This window comes from Gastrolobium bilobum, unplaced genomic scaffold (assembly GCF_033153095.1).
Source record: "Gastrolobium bilobum isolate Gb01-03AN ecotype WA unplaced genomic scaffold, APGP_CSIRO_Gbil_v1 utg141425, whole genome shotgun sequence".
NCBI classification, from domain to species: Eukaryota; Viridiplantae; Streptophyta; class Magnoliopsida; order Fabales; family Fabaceae; genus Gastrolobium; species Gastrolobium bilobum.
The window spans coordinates 26,454-34,485 of record NW_026897535.1 but is presented as its reverse complement, the minus strand read 5'-3'; the positions used below and the strand labels follow the sequence as shown (position 1 = coordinate 34,485).

Genomic DNA, 8,032 nt, shown 5'->3' with positions numbered 1-8,032 from the left:
TGTGGCCTTTTCTTGAACCTTTTTCCCCTTTTGGAGGAAGGTTTTCTGGTTTTTCTTGAATTCTTTTGAATGGTTGTTCCCCTTTTTCTTTGTTTTTCTTCTGTCCTTTTTTTGTTCATTGTTGAGTACGTTCCTTGTTCTTTCTGATTGACTAGATGGTGTATGATGGAGGTGAGGTGAGTGTGTGATTCTATTTTGATCCTTGACAGCAGAATTCATCTGTCTTTAGCAGTACTTACAGCATTAAGGCAAGCTGAGAAGTTTCATTGTGGTTACACCTCTGGAACGCTCTCAGAAGTAGGTGTTTGGCATTTTTCCAATCCTTACCAGTTTGAGTTCACACAGATCAGCTTCTTTCAAAAATCTGAGGATTAAATTCCCTGCACTATTTCTATTTTCAAGTACTCAGAGAAAGAACAAGCATGATTAGTCACTGATTTTGTGTTTCATGTATGTTAGTTAATCCAAAAGAATTGGGCAGTCTTAATACTATAACTGAAATGCATGCATATACCAAACAGTTTGATCAAAAAAAGGTCTTTTCTATTTCAAAAAAATTAATTACAAGGGAACAGAAAGGAAACGAAATTAAAACAAAACTGAAAATAAACTAAGCTAAGTTAGATAGGAGGATTTTCTCTTTTTCATTGGGGAGGTCTTCTGTCCCAAGGGTTCCTCTTTGCAGCTTCAGCTTCTTTGTCTTCATCAACTTCCTCCTGGGTTAATGGTCATCTCCTGAGCAGGTCTTGCAATCTGCGGACTTCATTTACAGGGAGCCATTTTTCAGTATCTTTCAGTAGATCGCTGATGATTGCAATCAGGGAGTTGATGATGGACCTCATCATGGTTCTGCCAGTGCGAAAATGGATGACTTGTTTTTCAACATCCAACAGTCTCATTTCCAACTCACAAATTCTCCTCCTCTCTAGGTACGTTTCCAAAGGCCCTGATGGCTTCTTTGGTTTCCTTACGTTCTTCAGCTTGTTTGGAGACGAGCCTGTTGAGTAAGAGCTCTGATGTGTGGTTGCGCATAGATTTGGAAAGGATTAGGGAGTTAGCTGCTTTAGCAATTTCTCCTTGGATTGCTTGGAGTGTTGATTCATAGGATGCAGAACTGGCTTCCTTGATGGCTGCTTTTATGGTGCTGAGCTGTTGTTCTTTCTTCTCCTTCTGCTGTTGTTGGAAGGTGTTGAAGGCAGATGATAGCTGTGCCAGCCCGTCCCTTAGAGCTTTCAGTTCTTCATTAGTGCTTGTCATATCAGGTTGGGGAACAGACTTCTTGGCTGGAAACCATTTTTCTAATTTCTCCTCCAACATTTCAAAGATCTCAGCAATCCCAATTTGGGATCTTTTCCTGGCTGAGATGGGGATTGCTGTTGTGAGGGAGGAGGGTGGTTTCTAGTAGCAGAAGGTATGACAAGTGTTGGGTTGGGCTCATCCACCGGTGGTCTGGATGAGGAGGGCATGGCTTCAGCTTGTTCCTCCATCAGCGGAGGAATTGCCATCCCTTCTTCTTCTGCCAAAGCTCTAGCAAGAGCTTCATCCCCAGATGTATCGAGACGGATGACAGGGTATGACAGAGGACCTCCTAGATTGATCTGCCTGGGGCCTGTTGTCTTTGCTTTCTTCTTAGGGGGTTCTGTGAGAATCTCCTTTCCTTTGTCATTTTTCTTCTGTGGCTGAGCCTCTTGCTCAACCACTAATGTCTCTGCAGCAGATGCTGCTTTTTTTTCTGTTCTTCCCTCTCCTTGTTGCTGCCAAGGAGAGGGTTGTGGGGCGATTTGTCTTGGTGGAGAGTGAGCAGGTGGTGGGGATGGAATGTCAGAAAATGTAGAGTCTGAGCTGGTTGGGGACGTCTCCTTTGCAGCTGGTTTTGGTGCTGACTTCCTTCCAATCTTCAGCCTTTTTGCTAAAGGCTCACTCTCCTCCTCCTGGTCAGAGAAGGTGATAGGCTTTGCAGAGGATGCTCCTTCTGGCCTATTGTTGTTGAGGACCCTATTTATCCTCTGACTTGAACGTTCCCCCTTTCTTGGGGGAGGTTTGGCAGGAGATTTCTTCTTGCCCTGTTTGCCATAAGTAGCAACGGGGGCATCCTTCTTTACCTTGGTGGGAGGAGGGACAGTTCTCCTTGCTGGAACGTGGGCAGAAGGGGAAGATTTTGAAGGAGTCGTCTTGGTGGCCTTCTTCTGTGAGACCACAGGGGTTTCCTCTTCATCATCACCGGTGGGGGAGCGTCTGAGATTGGCAGGAATAGGTTGGGTGGTGTCAATGTAGGTGCTTTTAGGACTGTTCCAGGTCTTAGCATCAAGGATAGATGCCACCCGTTTGATGTCATCTGGGTGTTCCTCTACACCAGCTTTCAGACAGAGCTTGGTGATGAGGCAGGGGAGGCAGACTGTGGTCTTCCTCATGTCCTTCTTTAGGCTGTTATAGATGAGGGTTACTACATCAAAAGGAATGTGCTTAATGATGCAGTAGATTTAGACTTGCAGCCCCCAACTAGCAGAGGCTTCATGAGTGGTGGGAGTGATGTTGGAATTTGCAAATAGTACCCAAAACCTGGCTATGTCCTTCATGCTCCCTTTGCAGAGGGACCCTTTGTAGTAGTTGGGTTTGTCGAGGGCTACTGTTTGTTTCAGGTCCTTTGTGAAGGAGAATACCTCCTTACTGTCCAAGTACTTCTGGTACGGACAATTGGTGACGGTGGGGAGGTAGAGCACTTCCTGGACATCAGTGGGGGAAAATGATACTTGTTTTCCCCTCACTGTGACCACATCAAAGGCATCTTCTTCAGGCAGCCTCCTTGTCTGGTATAGGAATTCTCCCACTAGGGAGACATTCACTTTATAGTCATCAGTGGCAAAACGCCTCTACTGAAGCTTGATTAAGGACTCCTTCACAAATGAGGGCAGAACCAATTTTTCCTGCTGCAAGGAGATGTTCCTCTCTGGGTATAGATGAATGATGGGCTCGGTGAGTTCTGGTTCTTCGCCACGGTTGGCCACATGAGTCACCTTGATCGAAAGCTTAGTCATTTTTAGCAGAAAAGGAGGTTAGGGCACAATGCAAAGGAAGAAAAGGTTCTGAGTTGAATGGAAATAGTAAAACTCAAAGGAAGCAGTGACTGAGTTTAAATAGGCAATGAAGGAGTAAACGAAAAGTTTCTGGGACGTGGAGGTTAAGGAGAGGAGGTTAAAGAGGTAGTGGAATGGGGACGTTACAGAACGAGTGGTCAGCAATTGGTGACCAGTTACTGATGGGATGAGTGTGAGAAGATGGAACGGTTTAGGTCAGGACGTGAGAGAGAGGGAAAAGGAAAGGGTGCAGTTGTCTTAATGGTTGAGGAGACGGTTGCTTTTGCTGAGCACGTTTCCAAGATTTGCAATGAATGCAAATTAGATATGGCTGCGTATCTTTTTAAGTGACTCAGCAGGGACAGGTGTCCCAGTCACTCTTGCCACCTAACCCAGGGAACGTTCCCTTTGTCTTTTCCTAACTAATAAGTAAATAATTAATCTGAAATAAATAACAAGTTAACATGCAACAGTGACTACTAAATAAGGAACATGGAACGTACTAACCTATCACCTATTATTTAATAAATCTAAAAGAACATGTAACAAAATATATAATTATATATATATATGTATATATATATATATTATATTGGGATTATATGGTCAGGGACCACCCCAAAACTACGTTCCTGGAACGGAATGTACTTTATTTGGACTTTTTGGAGAGGAACATCAGACGTTCCCTCTTTTTGGGAGCTATGTGGTTATGGATAACCACCCCAAAACTTTGCTCTTTGTCAGAGAGAAAATGTATCTACTGGGTTCCCTCCCAGTCAGCGCTTAGTTTAATGTCTTTAGCTAGACATGGTACTTACCTCTCAAGGGGTTTCAGAAATGGTTGAGGGGACCTCAGTGTCCCCTGGTAGTGATCCTGGTGTTCTGGTTTGAAGGTTGGCAGCAATCTGCCCCAGATGGAACTCAATGTTCCTGACCACTGCATCATTCCTGGTGACATATTCTTTGACATAATTTTCCAGGGTGTTGATGCGTTGGTCATCTCTGTGGAACGGAACGTAGTTGTTCCTTGTTTGTTCAAACGTTCCACTGCTGCTACCTTGCTGATACTGCTGCTGATTATTGTTGAATGGTCTCTGGTTAATGGGTGGCCTCCATTGGGTGTTGTGGTTCTGATCCTTAATGATAGTTCCTTCAGGGCTTCAATGTGTATTTCGTCCTGCTTGTTCATTGTCTCTGGTGAAGTTCCTATTGCCAAAATTTTCTGCATAACACACCAATGCAGTGGATGGGCAGTCTGTTGAGTCATGAAGGTCACCACAGGCTGAGTATGGTTCTGTTTCAGTTGCTGTGAGTTGTAAGACTTCCATCCTTGGTGCTGCTTAGTCAGCTCTCAGGTTCTTCACTTCATTCATGAGTGATGCCAGCTGGGCTTCCATGGCTGTTTGTTTATCCAGTTATAGCATGCCTGGCTTCCTCACTGGGCTCACTCTGTCTATTGGCCATTGGAGACATCTTTCAGCAGTCCCTTCTATGATTTCGTACCTTGATTCAAGTGTTCCTGTAAAGAAATATCCTCCTGCAGCAAAATCTAAGTGAGATTGAGAAGTATGGTCAAGTCCCTTATAGAAAGATTGTAACACTCCCCAACTCTCTACCCCATGGTTTGGACATTTTCTTATGATGTGCTTGTATCTCTCCCATGCTTTATAGAGATTTTCTCCATAAAACATTCTGAAGTTAGAGATTTCAGCTCTAACATCAACTTGTCGAGACATTGGGAGAAACCTCTCTATGAACTTGTTAGAGAGTTCTTCCCATGTGTGGATTGATCCAGGGGTGAGAGTTGTCATCCATGTTTTAGCTTTTAAGCCCAAGGAGTGAGGGAACAACCTCATTCTCATGCTCTCCTCTGTTACACCCTCAGCTTTAAAATTATCACAAATATCTTGGAATGTTGTGAGGTGTGTGTAAGGATCTTCTGTTGGGAGTCCATTGAAGACCCCTGCTTCCCTAATCATGTGGAACATGATAGGTTTTAGTTCAAAATTCGGTGCTATATGGGGAAGGATTACTCCCCTATCTGGTCTGTTCCTGAAAAGAGCAGCCAAAGTTCTGAAGTTCTGTTCAGGGGGAACCTCTTCATTGTTATTATTATGATCAGCCATGTTTTAAGGAAATTCTTCCCTGAGGTTACTTTTTCTCCTATGGAGTGTACGTTCTGGCTCAGGATCAAAGAGAAACTCAGGTACTTCAATAGAGTGGTCAAAGTCTGTTTCAAACTCTTCACTCATAAACCAATAGCACAGGGTATATATATATGCACAGCAGATTCAGTGATAAAGAGAAAACAAATATAAAAGTAAAGTCAGATATACAGTATGTGTTAGAAAACAATGATAAGAACAATAGTTAGTGTTTCTATCCCCGGCAACGGCGCCAAAAATATAAGTTCTGATAGGGGACGGTCCTCTATTCTTGCAGAACACAGATTCATCCCTTAGTTCCAACCCAAGTGCGCAAGTGCACGCATCAAGTAATAAAGGGAGTATTAATGCCCAAATTATCGTTCCCACGAGGATAGAGTGCTAATTATTGTTTTATCACTGTTTATAAAGAATGAAAATGAGAAGAAAAGTTAATAAATGAACTATCTGGTCAAACGTTCCCTACTGTCTTGACAACGTTCCTTAGGAACAGTAGGTTCAATCTGATGGCAAACAGGTGCTCGCTGCGTTATGTATGTGATCCTTCCTGTTTAGAAGAAGGTGAGATAATAATCATTGGAGTTTTTATAAGTACTAAATAAAATAAAATAAAAACTACTAAAACAGAAATAACTATAATCAAGAGACAACAGGGTGGTGGTTAAAACAGTTTAACAGAAGGAACAGATTCACTGCTTCACTCTTAAAGGGGTTGTTTTCTCTGCTCAAGACTTAGTGTAAGAACCCGCACTGTTAATTAAGGAATTTAATTAATAAAGTATGAGAAAATAGGAAATGATTCCATAATTGACCCTAATAATTATTATGAGGCTTTAATAATTATAGTAAGTGATTAAGAATGCTGAAAGTCGCTTTTCGGGAGAAAAATGCAGATACCGGTTCTGCTAATCGGTATAAATGCGTACCGAAAAAGTATCCCAGAAAATTATAATAAGTGAATGATAATTACTAGAATAACATGTAGGACTTGTAAAACGAGTTTCAAGTTAAAATAATGAGAACTGGTGCCAGAAACTGGTACTGGCTATGAAAAGCGCGTACCGGAAAGGTGCTTCGAAAATTATAAGAAAAATATGATAATTCTTGTAAAATTGAGTAGGTTAAGAATCCAAAGTTTGGGATTAAAATGCTTAGCGTAGCAATTAAAGTTAATACTGTGTGTTAATTGGTTAAGTGACTATATAAGCCTTAGTTGGCACTCAACCCTAGGTGCCACTCATTTGCTACGTGACTTGGAGGCTGACCAGTTTCTCCTTGCTCTATTCCTTGGCTTCTTCACCATTTTGTGAGCCTTGTGAGCCCTTTCCTTCCTTTTCTCTTCACTAAACACTTGGTGCTTGTGAGAAGGATCCTTGTGAGAGTGGGAGGGGGCTGTGTTCTTGTTGTTCAGCCACTGTTTGGGTTGTTGAAGGGGGGGCTGACTTACTTGGTGGGTTGTGGGAGCCTTGGTCTTGGTATTTTTGAGGTGCAAGAAGCCTTCTTTGTGAAGAAAGATCCTTTCTTGGGTGATATTTTCGTGCACCCTTGAAGTCAGTACCTTGGAGCTGTTGTATGAGCTCCAAGAGCACCCATTTTGCTGAGTTTAAGCTTTGGTAAGTTGTACCAACCTTGGTCTTGAGTTTTGTTGCTTAAAGATGAAATCTTGGCATGTTTAATGAATTAAACAAGTAACCAACCGTCATATGAACCTCAATGAACCTTAAGATGCATGTTTAAGCTTCTGGAAGTGTTAAAAATGGAACCTTGGAGGGATATCTTCGCGAAATGCAGAAAATGCATTCTGTCGCGAAATATCCGGATATTTGACGTGGAATATCCGGATATTGATATCCGGATATTTCCAGAGTGATATCCGGATATTGGATATCCGGATATTGCTTGTGAGATATCCGGATATTGCATATCCGGATATGTCCCCGAGGAATATCCGGATATTCTGGGTTTGCGAGGAACAGTAGCGTACTGTTCATCCAGAACTGATATATGGGTTTGTGGACCCTAGTTTGAGGAAGTTGAACTTCTGTAATTAATTAATGTAAGTTATAATCGTATGATTAAGGGCTTATGGCTTGTGAGAAGCTTTAAGACGTAAAACGTAATGGAAAGGCATTGTCTTAATATTGTATGCTTGCGATGCATGTTATTGATATATTGTTGGTCCATAACAGATTGTGAATCTGCTGTGTTTGGACTTTGAGCTATGGACTCTTGGCTTTGGGTGTTAGCTTGCAAGGTAAGCTTTCGTGTCCTCGGTTTAGCCATGTTGTAGTTCGACCATGTCCCATGGGGGTATGGTTATATGCATGCTGTGTTACATGCTTTGACTATTTGAAATGCTGTTGAGCTTTTGTGTAATGGCTTTTAATATGCATGTGTTGTTTCATCTTGACGGTAAGCCTGAGTATGTGGCGTCATACGATATGGTGATCCGGGGTGAATGCAAGTGGCGTCTTGCACTAATTGTGGGTAATAGACGTATACTTATTCCTGCGTTTCTCTGGCCAGTAGAATAGAATTGACACACATGACATGATTATCTGCTGCATTGTACTGTTTTAGAAATGATATTGATGAACTGCTTTTAAACTTATATTGCACATGTAAGTGAGCTTTGGGTGGAAGATCCTTGAGGGCCCCTTTCCTTACTGAGATTTCTTGTTTAGAGATCTCACCCCACGTTTGGGGAATGCTTATTTCAGGTTCAGGTAGTATGGTGACTGATGCCTCTGGCTGCAGGAGGCCAGAGCTTAGCTGATTATGATCTTACTGCTT

The 8,032-nt window shown here is 42.3% G+C and overlaps 1 non-coding gene across 1 annotated transcript; it reads left to right on the top strand.

Annotated features, from left to right (window-relative positions):
* The first annotated feature begins 4,688 nt into the window (after window positions 1-4,688).
* LOC133307775 (small nucleolar RNA R71) lies at window positions 4,689-4,795 on the top strand. The gene has a single exon (XR_009751086.1). It is a non-coding gene; the product is annotated as a small nucleolar RNA R71 (small nucleolar RNA).
* The last annotated feature ends 3,237 nt before the right edge of the window (window positions 4,796-8,032 follow it).